Raw genomic sequence first — 15026 nt, 5'->3', positions numbered from 1 at the left:
TGCTCTTTCCCAGTGAAACTAGACTGGGATCAGTCTTCACTATAAATCCTCCAACTGTCTTCTTTCTTAATTATGATCTTCATAATTCCCTTCTTGGCAATATTGCCCTAATTTATTGCTACTCAATGGCAAAAAATTAATGGAAACTGAGGTAGGCATGATAGAGAGCGCTCAGGACAGTCGTTAGGGCCCCTGGATCACTAAGATGGATATAAAGACCTGGAGAAGAGGGCTGTTGGTAATAATGGCAAAATGAGGGCATTCTTCCAAATAAGCAGCAAGTACATGATCCTTTGCTAAGGTGCATGGGGCTTCATATTTGAAAACTCTTTCCAGCCCACATGGAGGTATGGCATGTTAGCATTTGTCAATCTTCATTATTAAAAATACATCTTGAGTTGGGGCCTTTTGGCATGGTGCTGTGACTAATCAGAGCTATCTAAGCAGAATCAGAGTCACCATCCCTATTCTAAGAGTGTTTAAAGTACAGATTACTAATACGTCCATTTTCTTACGTGAGAAAACTTTTTATGTAAAGACCCATAGTAAATATTTTAGGCTTTGTGAGGCCACATACAAACTGTCACATTTTCCTCCTCTTTCTCCTTTTTATTCTTTGTAACAACTCTTTAAGGTGTAAAAAGCATTCCTAGCTCCCAGGTCCTACAAAAAACAGGACATGGCTGAATGTGATCTGCAAGCCATCGTGTGGTGATCCCATAATAAATTACATACTCTTATCCTCAGCCAAAAATTCCTATTGATGAGAACCAGGTAATCAAGTAGTGATATCCTATCCATCTGTTCCTGTCAAGGATTGAATTTGGGGATGAAATAAGATGCTGAATTAGGGGAGGGTGAAATAGATAACTCTAGGACATTGGTGACTAATACTATTTTTTGTACGATGTTCCTTTGTAGGTTGACCCTTACTATTTTTTTAAAAAAGCTGTATTTAAAATGAAGAAGTACAATATTTGCACCTTTGATTAAGAATTCTCATATTATTTCCCTCATTCACTTTCTTTACCCTCATTACTTATTATTTGTGGCTAAGTTTTTAGAAAATACCAAATTAATATTTATTTCACTATCTGAGGCAATGCTGGTTTTCTGTAACAGCTTCTGTGTGAAAGGAGTGTGATGGTTTGAAGGATTGAGGAGCAAGGAAATAATCTGGAATCTGGATAATCTGGAGTTTAACCACAAGCTTGGGACCAAATGACAGTTCTCTGGCAGAATCTACCAGTCAAGAAGTTGGCATCTGTATTTTTTATAGGGTGATCTCTTGAGCCACATTTTGATCTCTGATCCCTTCCCAGTAAAGGCAGAACTCCATTCTATGTCACAGTAGCAACACCTGTCACACCACACACACATATCCGAATCCCAGCACTAGTCCTACTGCCTGGTGATAAGCATTGGGCAGTATGTACCATGGGTTGAGAACCAATGTGTTATCCAGTTCCAAGGTGCTGGTGATGCTATAAGAAGGGGTGTCTCGTAGGTCATTGAGAATATGGCTGCAGTGAGAAAACTTGGAAATGGTGGATACAAAGCTCTGTGTTAATGATTATTCCCTTTCTTTAATATCACTCTATATTCTAGCTAGAAGAGAATATTCTTTTTTTTTAATTTTAAAATATTTTATTTATTTATTTGATGTACAGAAATCACAAGTAAACAGGCAGGCAGGAGGTGGGGGGAAGCAGGCTCACAGCTGAGCAGAGAGCCCGATGCAGGGCTCAATCCCAGGACCCTGAGATCATGACCAGAGTCGAAGGCAGAGGCTTTAACCCAGGTGCCCCTAGAAGAGAATATTCTTGCTGCAGTTCCTCAGGAGAAGAGTAGCATCCATCTTCTTGTGTCTGGGTGCCCTGTCACCCATGCTGTCATATACTAAGTAAGCAAGGTTTGAAAAGTCACATCATGGGTGGCCTGTCCATAGCTTAGTCCAGTATAGCTCCAGTGGTGTACAGGTGGGAGAACTGCCAGAATCAATGGATGACTTGAGACTAGGTGTGGGTAAGGAATAAGTAGATGATGATATGCTGATTTACATATTTTTGGTTTTATATTTCCGAAATGGGATTGCATTCTCAGAGCTAGGTGAGTCCCAGGTGGCTATTCTAGGGCATTAGGAATTCTCTCTGTGCTTTTGTGTCTCTTATTCATAGGGAGTGAGCAAATGTGACATGGGCAATGAGTCTTTTATTCTTCATCAATTATGGTTCAAGGGTAAGTGCTGTGAATAAGAGATGGCCGTTATGATTCAATGTCAACAATAGTTCCTTATTTGAAAATGTTACAGCATGACATGTGGAAAGAGCATGTGTTTTAGAGTTAGATTATTGTATGTTTAAATTCCTTATCCCCCGCTTGCTAGCAGAGGAACCGAATCCTGGAGAAGTTACTCAACTTCTCTTAATCTCAGAGATTATGCTTGCCTTGCAAGGTAAAGGAGAAGACAATTTACTGTAAGGGAAGTGTTTGGTGCAAGGCCCAGGCTGTAGTAGTTCCCCAACTTTCCACTGCTACTGATAACAGTACGAATAAATCACTCGACCTTGTGTGTAAGAGCATGGCCTATTGATTATTCACTATTGGCTGGTGCTAATCAGTGATAACATGGGCGTTATGGACATACCTAGGAGTGCACTATGAGGATCACTCTTGTTTTCAGTTTAGCATCTTTTCACATGTGGCTGTAAGCACAGAGCTGTGTGAGGTGGTGTGGTATGGTAGGTGGGGGAAACAGCTCTCTGTTCTAATCCTCAGTTTACCTGTTCCCAATTCTGGCTTTGGGGGAAGTTTTTCTATCTTAAATAAAAACTGTCCTCCTTCTCTGTCAAATAAAGATGTATAAACTAATTAATTAAGTGTGACAACACATCACCAGCTGCAGCATCTAATTCATACTGTACACTAGTTTCTTAGTGTAAGTAGATTGTCTTTTAGGGTTTGTCCTTGGCAAGATTTGCAAAAGACACGTTTGTCTTTGACTTGATCTCCTTTCCTCTCTGCAGTTTTTCGTTCAGTGCATTGAATTTTCTGTTCTCTGAGGCAGCGAGCAACAGTGCATTCACATTAAGGTGAGGGTAATTTCTTAACTTTGCTGTCTCTTTCCATTTGGTGCACAGAGTGTGAACCCTGTCTCCATTGCTATTTAGGAGGTATTATATAGTTTATGATCACCCAAACAGTGACAGTATATCAGGGTCAAGTGTGATTGGGACCTTTGGTCAATTTGAGCCAATATGGGGCCCCTGGATAGGTCAGCCCCCAATTGGGGTTAGACTGGAGTTGACCATGTACATGAAGTGATAATAATCCAGGACCATCATGAGACAACACATCAGCCTATACTGAAGCTGGCATAGACAGACCTGGAACAACAGGCCAGAAGGAGGTAATGAAGCAAAGGTTGATAGGATCTATAAATTTTATCAGGTTTATTCTATTATCAGAATTATATTATTTGACAAGTCTTTAGTTTTTAATCTGAAACTCCTGGGGACAACTGTGTTTTGAAACTTAAAACTGGATTTTAAAAAGGTGCTACAGTAGTACTTGTAGTGCATATTATACAAAACCCTTAGTGAGGTCTGGGGCAGCACCCCATTATCAACCACACTATTACTTTTGCAACAGAGTAGATACATATTCACAATAATTAGAGTAAATGAAGATTAAAAATAGCCTTATGCCAGTCCAGGTCAAGTCTTTCCACTAAATGAGATCAAGTCAGGCTATATTTTGACACCAAATGAATTAGGAAAATACTTCTGATTTTCAGAAAATTTTGTGTTATGGCATTGCTACTAATGGATGATGAATCCGAAGTAGAAAGTAGACAGAAAATTATGGTTACATATGAGTCAAGGTAACAAAATTTCTCACATTCTGTTATCCTTGTAGCGGAGTCCATCTATCTGTCCAATAAATATTTATCGAGTGATAGAGACAGTATGGCAGGTGGTGGATAAAACAGTGAACAAGATGGACAAAATCCCTGCTTCTGTGCCTGTTCTACCATACGCGCAGGCACAAGTGTGCTTCTCTTCCTCTTACTTTAACTTTCTCTGAGGTGAAGGAACTGATATCCTTCATCTACTTGCACTCTCTCTGTGAGATTTCCCAAGCTTATCCAGGAAGAAAAAGTAGTTTCTTCCTCAGTGAGTCTATGGTAATTGCTACATATCTTTATTGTAGCATGTAGCGTAGTATGATGTATTCCTTTCCCATATGACTCCCGTTAAAATGTGAGCTTTTGGGAAAAGGAGGTTTCGAGCCTGGATGCCTAATCCAGAGCCCTGCACATAGTAGGTGCTCAGCAAACATTTGGTGTATAAACACCTGTTCCTCTGGATGGTTGAAACACCTTGATACCTCAATTTTATTGAATTATATGGAGGGAAAAAAAGAGAATATAGTCACTCCTCTTTTTTTTTTTTTCTGTCTCTCTGATTGATTGGGTATTTTTTTCTTCGTAATTGTTAAGTTAGAACCAAATGAAAAAACTTATTTTTATGATCACTCACCACCAGCAGTGAATCACCAGTAGTGATGATAATTTTACCTCTTTCTACTGTCTTAGTTCTACAACATTATTACCCTTTTGCACTATCAGATATTAAAATCATATTAATAATCAGGAACTATATTAAACTGTCTGAAAGTTAAATAATATGGTAGCACATTTGAAGGTTAGTGGCACCCTTTGGGAGTAATTCATCAAGAGCAAACGTAGCCCTTGCTTCTTTGAAGATACAACAGACTATTGTTTTCCAGGAGATTAATTACCCTTATGATATCTTGGAATATGCAATAAAATCAATGTCATTTGGCTGACTAGGCTTTTTAAGTTATAGATTAGATACTAAGATGATGGAATTACTCACCTGAGGCCAGGTATAGGGACTGCTTTCTTTGGAGGGGATCTTGCTTTGTACACTTTCCTGTTGTTTTCTTTGATGTGGTTAGGAATAAGAGTCTGAGAAGGAGCTCAGATGCTAAGTCTTGAGGGTCTCATCTGTATCTGTCTGGCTGGACATCTTTGAGCACTTAACCTGTACAGGACTTGGTTTTTCTATTCTAGTGGAAGAGAGATGTCTTTCCTCCCTTTTCTTTCCTGGTAATATTGTGAAATTAAATGTGGTTATGTCCTGAGAATTTCTTTTCAACTCGTGAAAAGATAGGTATGTCCATTCAGCTGTAGAGTGGAGCGAATTTGGGGTTTGCTCTGATGCTCATTGGTTATGCTGTATTAGGGGAAAGTCTTGATTTCTCCTTCTCCAGTTTAGTTGGCATTAATAAAGGAATAACTTTTTTATCCTCTGTTTTGAGGGACTGTTATAACACACAACTATCTGCAGAAGCTCTTCATAAAATAATTTACTAAGTACAATAGTAGCTTTATTTTTTTACTGATAAGGATAAGGGGGATTTGCTCTTATTACTGCTGTTCATGGTTTCACACTAACAGACTCATATACTGAGTCTGTGTTGAGTGGTAGAAGTTGACTTTTTCACAAGTGGGGTGACTCTCTGAGTGACCTTCAAACCTGAAAACCACATGAAGACCACCTGGCCCCTGTGAGATTTCTGATGGGCTTTAGGGGCCCAGGATACACCAGTCACACATATGCTTGAACAAAGACCTGGTTAGCATACTTTCTGAGTCTGCTTCCTGTAACATAAATTATAATACAAGACACTGGGAATTGATGATCTAACCTTGCTCTTTTTGAGCTCAGAAGCGATTTTCCCTTTGGAGACAGGGGCAGGATTGGCCTATGAGTCTGAGGAAGGAACTACTCTAAATTTCTGAGATTTTGAAGTCAGTATAATGGGTTGACTCAATAAAAAACAAAACAAAACAAAACAAAAAAAAAAACAAAAAAACGTTTTTGGCATCAAGGAAAGCCAAAAGAAATAAAGAAAGAAAAAAGTTTTAGAGGAGAATTAAAGGATTCTTTTCAAAGGTTTAATACTGCAAGTGCTTAAAATTATCTTGACTCTCTCCCTAAAGGCCTGACTTACAGAGTTTGATAAATTATTGTGCACTGTGTCAGAGAGGAGTCTTGTTGCCTGCCAAGATCAAGGTGGATTAGCTAAAATCTTCTGTGGTTTGCAGAAGCCCAACACTCTTAGAAATGTTGGAGAATCTGGAGTCTGGTGTTCTGTTTTAAGGATTCTCTCTGCCTATTGTCTCTTTCACACAGGCTCTTCCGTGCTGCCTTAGTTCACTCAAAGAAACTGTTTGTGAGCCTGGACCTTATCAAAGATTTGGAGTTCCTTTTGCATATTTTATAGGCTCTGCTGGAATATGTTGTGTCCACTGGGCTGAGGCTGGGAACTCTAGAGTTAGGGAACTCTAGCCATGATTGGCTCAAGAAAAGGCAAAACAAAACAAAACAAAAAATACCTTTTTTGTTATTTAGTGAAACAAAGTAGCTGGAAATAAGATTGTGTCAAAAGAAAAATTGCATGGATTTAGAAGATGGAAATGGAAACCTCTGCTCTCGGAAGGTCATTGTGGTTTGACAGTGACAGGGAGGTAAAGGGGGTGGTGTCTTGTGTATCCCAGCTTGTCTTTCTAACTGTTGACTCTGTTGGTAACTGTGGCCCCTGGCCCATCACCAGGCCACTGTCTGTGGGCCCGCCGAGGGACCAAGGGCTTCCCTCAGAAGTGGTAGTGTTCACAGAGCTCTACACAAACTCCAGCTTACCGGTCCCTCCTCAGGGCCCCACATGCTTTGCTCTCACTGTCAAGACTTCAGACAGACCAGTTTATTAAGATTTCTCTGATATTCCTACTCATCTATTCTAGCCAGTCAGTCTCTCAGCTTGTCACAATTGTCTAAAATCGAATTCCTGTGCTAAATCTTCGTTCTTGTATTCTTTAGAGTATCTTGACTGAAACACAGCCTTTACTCTAATCTTGGCTTTTCTCTCTCCCCTAACCTCACTCATCTGTCACTCCTCTCTCATCTTCCACTCCTTGTCTAGAGCATCAAATACAATGTTTCGTTTTTGTTATGCCTAAAGAGATTGTTGTTGTACCATACCTTCAGGGACTCTATTTTTACTCCAAACTCATATCAGAGTATTGCTAGAATTCAATTAATTTCCTTCTTTAGAGGAATATGAGCATTAAATATTTCTATTTCAGCATTTTACCTGTAGTTCTGTGTATTTGGGGACATGACAGACGTTATGATTTTTCTCCATTTGTTTGCCTACAGATACTCCTGTTAGATTAGCATACAAGGCATTTCGTAAGACTTATATGGTGGGTTAAAAATGGCCCCCTAAAGATATGTCCACATTCGATTCCCTTGAACCTGTAAACGCTACTGCATTTAGGAGTGAAAAACGGTCTTTACAGATGTGCTTAAGTGGAGGATTTTGAGGTGAGGAGATCATCCTGGAATATTCAGGTGGGCCTTAAATGCCATCCTATATATCCTTGTAAGAAGTAGCAGAGTGAATTTGGGCCACCAGATGAAGAGGAGGCCACGGGACGACTGAGGTCAGACTGAAGTGATGCAGACACAGGACCAGAAATGCCAACCACCACCAGAATCTGGAAGAATCAAGGAACAGATAGATTCTCCCCTAGGGCCTTAAAAGGGAATATGGCCTGGCTGACACTAGCTGATTTCCAACTTCTGGCTTCCAGAATTGTGAGAAAATAAATTTATGCTGTTTTAAGGCACCAAATTTATAGCAATTTGTTACAAAAGCCGTAAGAAACTAACCTACGCTAGTGTTGTTTTCTGTGAGTCAACTGCTTGCAAATCCTAGAGCCCCTCCTGCTCACTGGTGCCCCTGTGCTCTCACATACGTATGCAGTTCTTCTCCCCAGACGTCTGCTTCCTCCAAACTTTTTCATTTATATAACTTTTGTCTTTCCTTAACAATTCAGCTGAGATACTGCTGTCTTGGTGAAATCGTCACTGAATTTTGATTTGGCTTAGGTACTCCTCCTTTGCCTTCCAAGGCCACCCGTATTTCTCTGTTAGACACCTCGTCATACTCTACTGTAATCATGATAGTTGACCTTTTCAATCATCTCCACTGAAAGCCCTTGAAGGCAGGAACTGTGTTCTCTACAGTTCTAAAATCTAGCATTAGGCCTAGAATACATTAAAAACACAGTAAATGTGAGCCGAATGAAAGAATATAAGAATAAATGAGACTGTATAGATTGTAAGAAGTAACTCATATTGAATTTTTGCTACTTGTAAATTGCTTCAGGAAAAAAAAGATTTGCTAGAGTCATATATACTGTGGAGTTGTGGTTTTTTTTTTTTTTTTGAGATTGTAATCATCTCTGCTTAACCAAATCTTTCTTTCACATGGATTATGAGAGATGACTTTGAATGAGCTTGCTCCAAGGATTGATTCACTCTTCAGTGTATTATTCCATTTACCAAACATACAGAGTACATTTAATGTGTGAAAGGCACTGCTGGCAAAAAAAAAAAAAAAAAAAAAAAAAAAAAAAAAAAAAAAGAAAGAAAGAAAGAAAGAAAGAAAAAAGTGAATGAAAAAAATGATTCTCATCATCCAGTTTGTATGGCAAGGAAATACAGTCTCTTTTTATGTAGCTATGATAAAATGCTACATGTTACAAGTGATGTACTAGTTCATTAAAAAAAAGGAGAATTCATTGTAGTAAGGGATTAAGGAAATTTTTTATAAAGGAAAAAGTTTTATAGCTGGGTTTTGCAGAATGGATTAACAAAGAGGTAGAAACCAACTAGTAGGCAAAACACATGTGTAGGGACATGCAAATACAAAATGTCAAACGTTTTCAGGAAATGGCAAGTAGCACATTCTCCTGATTGTATAATTCAGAAAGGGAGACTGGGGGCAATTCTGGAAAGATGGCTCGGGTTAGAGTATGGGAGACACTGAATGTTAAATTAAGGAATTTGGATTTTACTTTATAAGATTATAGGACTTATCAAAAGCCTTTGGTGAAAGAAGCAACATTAGCAGAATCATGTTTTAAGGGCTTTTGATTTATTACAAGGGACAAGAATATGTGTCAGAGTGTTGGAGTTGGGAGGCTAGGAGGTCTCTAAAGAGATCTTTACAGGGAAGTATAGGTAAAAGGATAAATGAACAAAAAGGATAAGGGCTAAGGGAAAAGAATGGAGAAAAGTTATAGGATTTGGTGCTTTGACAGTCAGCACGAGGGAGATGCCGAAGCAGAGATGAACCTGGTATTTTGATTCTGTGTGATCGGTGATTATTCAAGTTCTCAGGAGAAAAAAGATAGAGTATAAAAGATAATGATTATATGCAGGATTGATAAAAGATCAATCAAACCCAATAAAATTCAATGCAGTAGACCAGAAGTGACAATTAGAGCTACAGTTTCAGAATTACTCCTGATGTTAACTGGAGCAACTTCCCAATCTTCCACTTGCTCACATTTAGTTAACTTCCCTGTGCAGTCTGTGCTGCACAAAGCCTGTGCATTATTTGACTTATGATATGTTATAATTTGGATCCTCTAGTGGTCTTGGACCAGAGTTAGGTTTTTGCAGTTGACCATTGTTTCTTTTATTGCATTCCTCTCTGACTGTAGTCTCTTTTTGAATGGTTCTTCTATATTCTTCTATATTCAGTATCCAGTTTCCAACTGTATTGTGACAATCAACAGAGAAACAAAAGCTAAAAACACAAGGTGGCTAAATTGCTTAAGAAGGGAGAGTCAATACATTTATTTTGCATGCTAGCTCTGGTAAAATGGAAGTGGCATTTTGGAGCATTGGGTTGAGAAGCATTTTTGTACCCTGTGGAAAAGAGTACCATAATTGATTAACCATGTGTTTCCTTGTGAACATGAAGACAGAGAGATAACATTTGTGCAGAAACATGCCATTCTTGTCCTAGAGAGCTAAGTGTAGAAGTCTGAAAAACCTTGGGAAGTTTTTTTGTTAATAGGTGTGATGGTTAAATTGTATGTCAACTTCACCAGGCTGTGGTGTCTGGTTAATTTGGTCAAAACCTTGTGCAGATATCGGTGTGAAAGTGGTTCTATAGATGTCATTAACATCTATAATCAGTTAACTTTAGTAGATTACTATTAATAATGTGAGTAGGTTTCATCCAATCAGTTGAAGACCGGAAGGGCAAAAATTAGGGTCTCTCGAGAAGAAATTTTGTGTTAAAACAGAACATAAAAAATCCTGCCTGAGTTTCCAACCTGACCTACAAATTTCAGACTCAAGACTTACAACATAAATTTCTTGTCTGAAATTTTAGCTTACTGGCCTACCCTGCAGTTTTCATATTTGCCAGTTTCCACAACTACATGAGCCAGTGCCTAAATGGTTTTTATATCTTACACACACATAGAGATATACCCTGTTGGTTTGTTTCTCTGTAGAGCTCTGACAAATTCAACAGGGGTTCATCCTTAAAGAGGAAATCAGTCTAAATACCAATTATTCCTTTAATACAGTAATTGGTTATATAAGCTACTAGTTTGGACAACACAGGAAGATTATCATTTACTGTCTAAGAAGCAGCTACATTAAGGGATCAAAGTTCTCCTTCAGATCCCTTGAAGCTAAGGTGGTAACATGTTATAGGGAAATAGAATTTATTGAGCCAGAGTGGACCCTGGTTCTGCAAAGTACTTTTGTCTGTTGTCCATGCATCTTGCACCAGTAACATTGGTGATGAAGTTCAGAGGTGTTGATTAGATGAAATATGACAGATGGCAGACTTCCTTTCCCTCCACATAATGCATTCCAAAAGACTTATATGTCACTTGGATTCCCCAGCAAAGTTTGCCAGTTTCTGTTACTCAGTCATATTGTTTCCATGTGACCTGTAACAGCTGTTCTTTCACCAATTATACCATTTCTTCTTGATAAATTAAAAACAGTTCTAATTAAATGGTATAATGAAACCATCAATCTATGTTACTGAGGCAGAACTGTAATGTAATTAGTTATCGATACCACAAAGCAGAGCTCTGTTAGGATGAGCGTAGGATGGGTGGCTGGCTCTATGATTCACACAAGGCACGTGGTCATTGTTAGAGATAAACAAGTGATTCATTTGGTTGTTTTCCCAAAGGACACTTGCTAGGTTCATATGGTCCATAGGAGCAGTATAATATCACTTTTAAATATAACACAGCAGTTGTCAACTCTACCAGTGAAGCCTACAGGGCCAGAACAGGTTATTTTCCTTAGGTAGTCTTAGTAATAAATAATTTTCAGGGAAAGAACAATTGATTTGAAGGATGAATAGAAATTATGGAAGTATAATGAGAACTTCTAGTTTGGATACCAATTTTCCTCCCAAGAAAACTGTGATAGTGAGAGCTGCTTGATAACTGGAATTATCTCCATTTATTTATTTTATCTTTTTTATCTTTATCTTTTCTACTCACTGTACATGGAAAGTAGTCAGTAGTTGCTCACAGAATATATGCCTTTGGGACTTAGAGTCATTTTATTAGGGAGTCCCATTTCATCTTTTCATAGAACTATATTAAAAAAATATATGTAAGTACTCATTCATTTTAACAGGTCAAAAATAGAGTCACCAAAAGTATAAACATGAAAAAAAGAAGTGAAAAATCTATTAGCCAACAATGATCAGGTCACCATGTTGCCTGGACTATGTAGCAAATGCCTAGTGTTTTAAATACTTTTTTCTTTTTCCTCCTTAGAATCATAGCAACAGTGTTAACATGTCAACATAAATGAGACATTTTTTATGTACACATATAATACCATATGATTATTTTATTTGTTCTTCAGTAATTATAAAAGTGTTTTGCGCTGCAAACAGCATCTAGTTTAACCAGAAGAGGAATTTATGAAAGATTACAGTAATTTAGGACTTTCCAAGAGAGCATGAGACTAGATTCCTGAATCACCAGTCCAGTGACAATTCTTAGTCCCACTACACGACCTTCAGGAGGGAAAAATGTCACCCTATCACCACTGAGCCTACAATCCTTTACGGTTGGATGCCAGGAGCTCCACCATTGCTACCTATATGGAACCAGGTGTCTCTAACACCACAATTGCCAGAATATTAATTCCTACATCCTTGGAAGTGTCTGTCTGTCACATCTTTCAGAACCCAGGTGTGCTGAGGTATACATAAGTGGCAAAATCCATGTCATGTGTCTGTACCTTAGTAGCAGAGATGTTTGAAGATGTAAGTTGTCTAACGCTACCTTGGAATGGCGAGATTCCTAAAAGTAGATAATGACCCAAATATAAGGAAGGTGTGCAAGGCATGGTTGTAGATGCATAAATGATGCATGATCACTGCACAGAGGCAGTCCAGATGGATGATTTGTACACACTATTAAAGGCTGATGGGCTGTTGAAATGTTTGAAATACTTTCAAATAAAAGGGAACATTCACTAATCGATAAATCATAGCCTCATCAAGCTGTTTAAAGTCCTCCCAGATGAGTGTGGATTTTTATTGTAATGAATGTGGGACAAAATGACCAATCAATAAGAAATTTCTGATATTGCATGATACAAGAGACACGTAGACATCGTCTGACTTTTAGTGACACTTTCTTTGTGAAGGAATTTATAAACCCTAAAGAAAAATAGATGAATGCAGGACATTGTTTGGAAGGGATTAATTTATTAAGGAGTTTGAAAAGAACTTATCTGTATGATTTAGAAAGACTTCCAAGGTCAAGGCCAGGATGACCAGTTGTTGATCTTGGATATATTTCATAGAGGGGAGAGTTCAATTTCTAATAGTGAGATCTACTGAAGAAAACAAAGATTTATCCCTAGAGATGTTTCAAGGTGTACCATGAATTCTACAGAAGAATATGTTATAGAAAAGAATGTCTTTGTTACAAGTTTCTCTATTTGAAACAGATTCAAAGTTCAGTTCTATAGCATTGCTTGAAGGCAAAGAGATCAGCAAAATCAGAGTACTTTATTCTAATTTATGCTAATTTCTTCCACCTAACCTCAACTTTATGCTAATTTTCTTCCATATAACCTCATAGACATTTTTCCTATTTCCTGGTAAAGTTTGAAATATTAAACAATGTTTTTTTTTTTTTTCTTTCTCTTCCCCTTCTGATAATTCCATCTTTCTGAACTTTCTTCTTATTCAAACAGCTAGGGCATCCTGGGCCATTGCCTCGGGAGAAGGATGTAGCAAGCCAGAAAGGGGGAAAAAAAAATAACACCTGCCAATCTCTTCTTGGCATTGGTTTACAGCCTAAAGCACTTAAGAGAATTGAGAGGGCTCCAAGCCCAGAAAAAATATTTGGTGAAATATAATGAGACAGAGGAAGAGTGTTTCACCTCTCCTGCTGACTCTGAACATTCCACAGCTCCATCCCTTCTATTATGGTGACCATCTTTTCTAGAGCAGAAACTTTTCTAGAATAGAAACTGCACTGAACTCTAGGAAACAGCAGTATGCCCAGAAATGGCTGCTTGTTGAGTCAAACACAATGAGGTCTTTCCAGAGCATCAGAGAGTGCCTCAGAGTGAACTAGAAGCTGAATCATTCCTCTCACACTAAGCATTGCACAAAGCAGTGTAAAGAGTGTACCTGTAGGGTTCATGTAAATGAAAGTGAGGCATATCTCTGTCACCTACTTGAGTGGGTCTATGACCAAAGACAAAGTGGAATGATGACTTTACCCATCATTGCCTACATGGAGAAATGGCATTAAGGAACAGAATCCCCACTTGGACTCACACAGCCTATATAAATCCTATCTGGAACTTAGAAGCTTCCCTGCGCAGAAAAAAGAAGAAATGTCAAGTTGGCTGAGGATTTCAGGATATATCCATATCTCGAAAGATAAATTATGTTAATGTGGAGAAAGAGTTTCTTTTGTATGCCTGGACTGTCGACTGTGATACCATCTACACAGAGAAATGAGAGAAAGAGTTTTGTTGCTTGTTTTTTTTTTTTTTTTTAATAGAATGAATTAAAATGCAATTATCTTGTTGAACACAAATATATTTACCTGTCATTTATAGAATTAAGGATTCTACTTGGATAATGCCATATACTTTTTCTTTATTTTTTATATTTTACTGGGGGGATATATGATTTTATAATATTTATATGAATGGGAGCATACTCAAAAGAAAGTGTTGGTTTTTTTTTTTTCCTTAAAGATTTTATTTATTTATTTGACAGAGAGAGATGCAGAGAGAGAGGGAACAGAAGCAGGCTTCCTGCCGAACAGGGAGCCCCATATGGACCTCGATTCCAGAGCCCTGGGATCATGACCTGAGCCAAAGCCAGACGCTTAACAACTGAGCCATCCAGACACCCAAAAGTGTTTTTTGTAAACAAGACAATTATATTAGAGAAACTTCCAAACATTTACATACAGATTTTTTTTTTCAGCTATTTTGAGGTATTAATGACAAGAAGTGTCTTTATAACTAACTACTCATTGACTAACATTTAGGATCTCTTATTTATCTAGCACCGTTACTGGCCTCTTGTTTTATACTTTATTTGAATAATATCATTATACCTGGATCTAATAACTTCTTTGTGAATGTGAACAGGGCAAAGTAATAATACTGTCCATTTTCCAGGGGAAAACTGTAGTCTTTGAAGATACCAATGTATTAAACTATTTATGTATTGTAGAGCTAGTTTTGAATGAAACCAATGAACAAGATACAGCATGGTTCTCATTTCTCACTAAGTTTGACTATTTTTAATCCAGGTCCTAGACTTGGAGGAATACTTCTTTTGTTCACATGGTGTCTTTTTATCCCACCTCAGGAGACTTTCTAGGACTCACTCATAATTCTGTCTCTTGTTCTATGGAAGCGTAGAGAAGTTTTATATAATCTTTCTTTTTTTCTTTCTCTCTTATCTTTGCTTTCTCTCCCTCTTGTAGGCATTTTTAATTTCAATTTTCCTGCCACAAAAACAAACAAACAAGAAACTCTTTAATTTCCTTCTTATAACTTGCTGGGGGAAAAGCCATTTTTAATTTGAAAATTCTCTTCTCTTTA

Source organism: Mustela nivalis (assembly GCF_964662115.1).
Source record: "Mustela nivalis genome assembly, chromosome: 9".
Taxonomy (NCBI): domain Eukaryota; kingdom Metazoa; phylum Chordata; class Mammalia; order Carnivora; family Mustelidae; genus Mustela; species Mustela nivalis.
The sequence above is the reverse complement of the archived record's forward strand: the minus strand, read 5'-3'. Positions refer to the sequence as shown.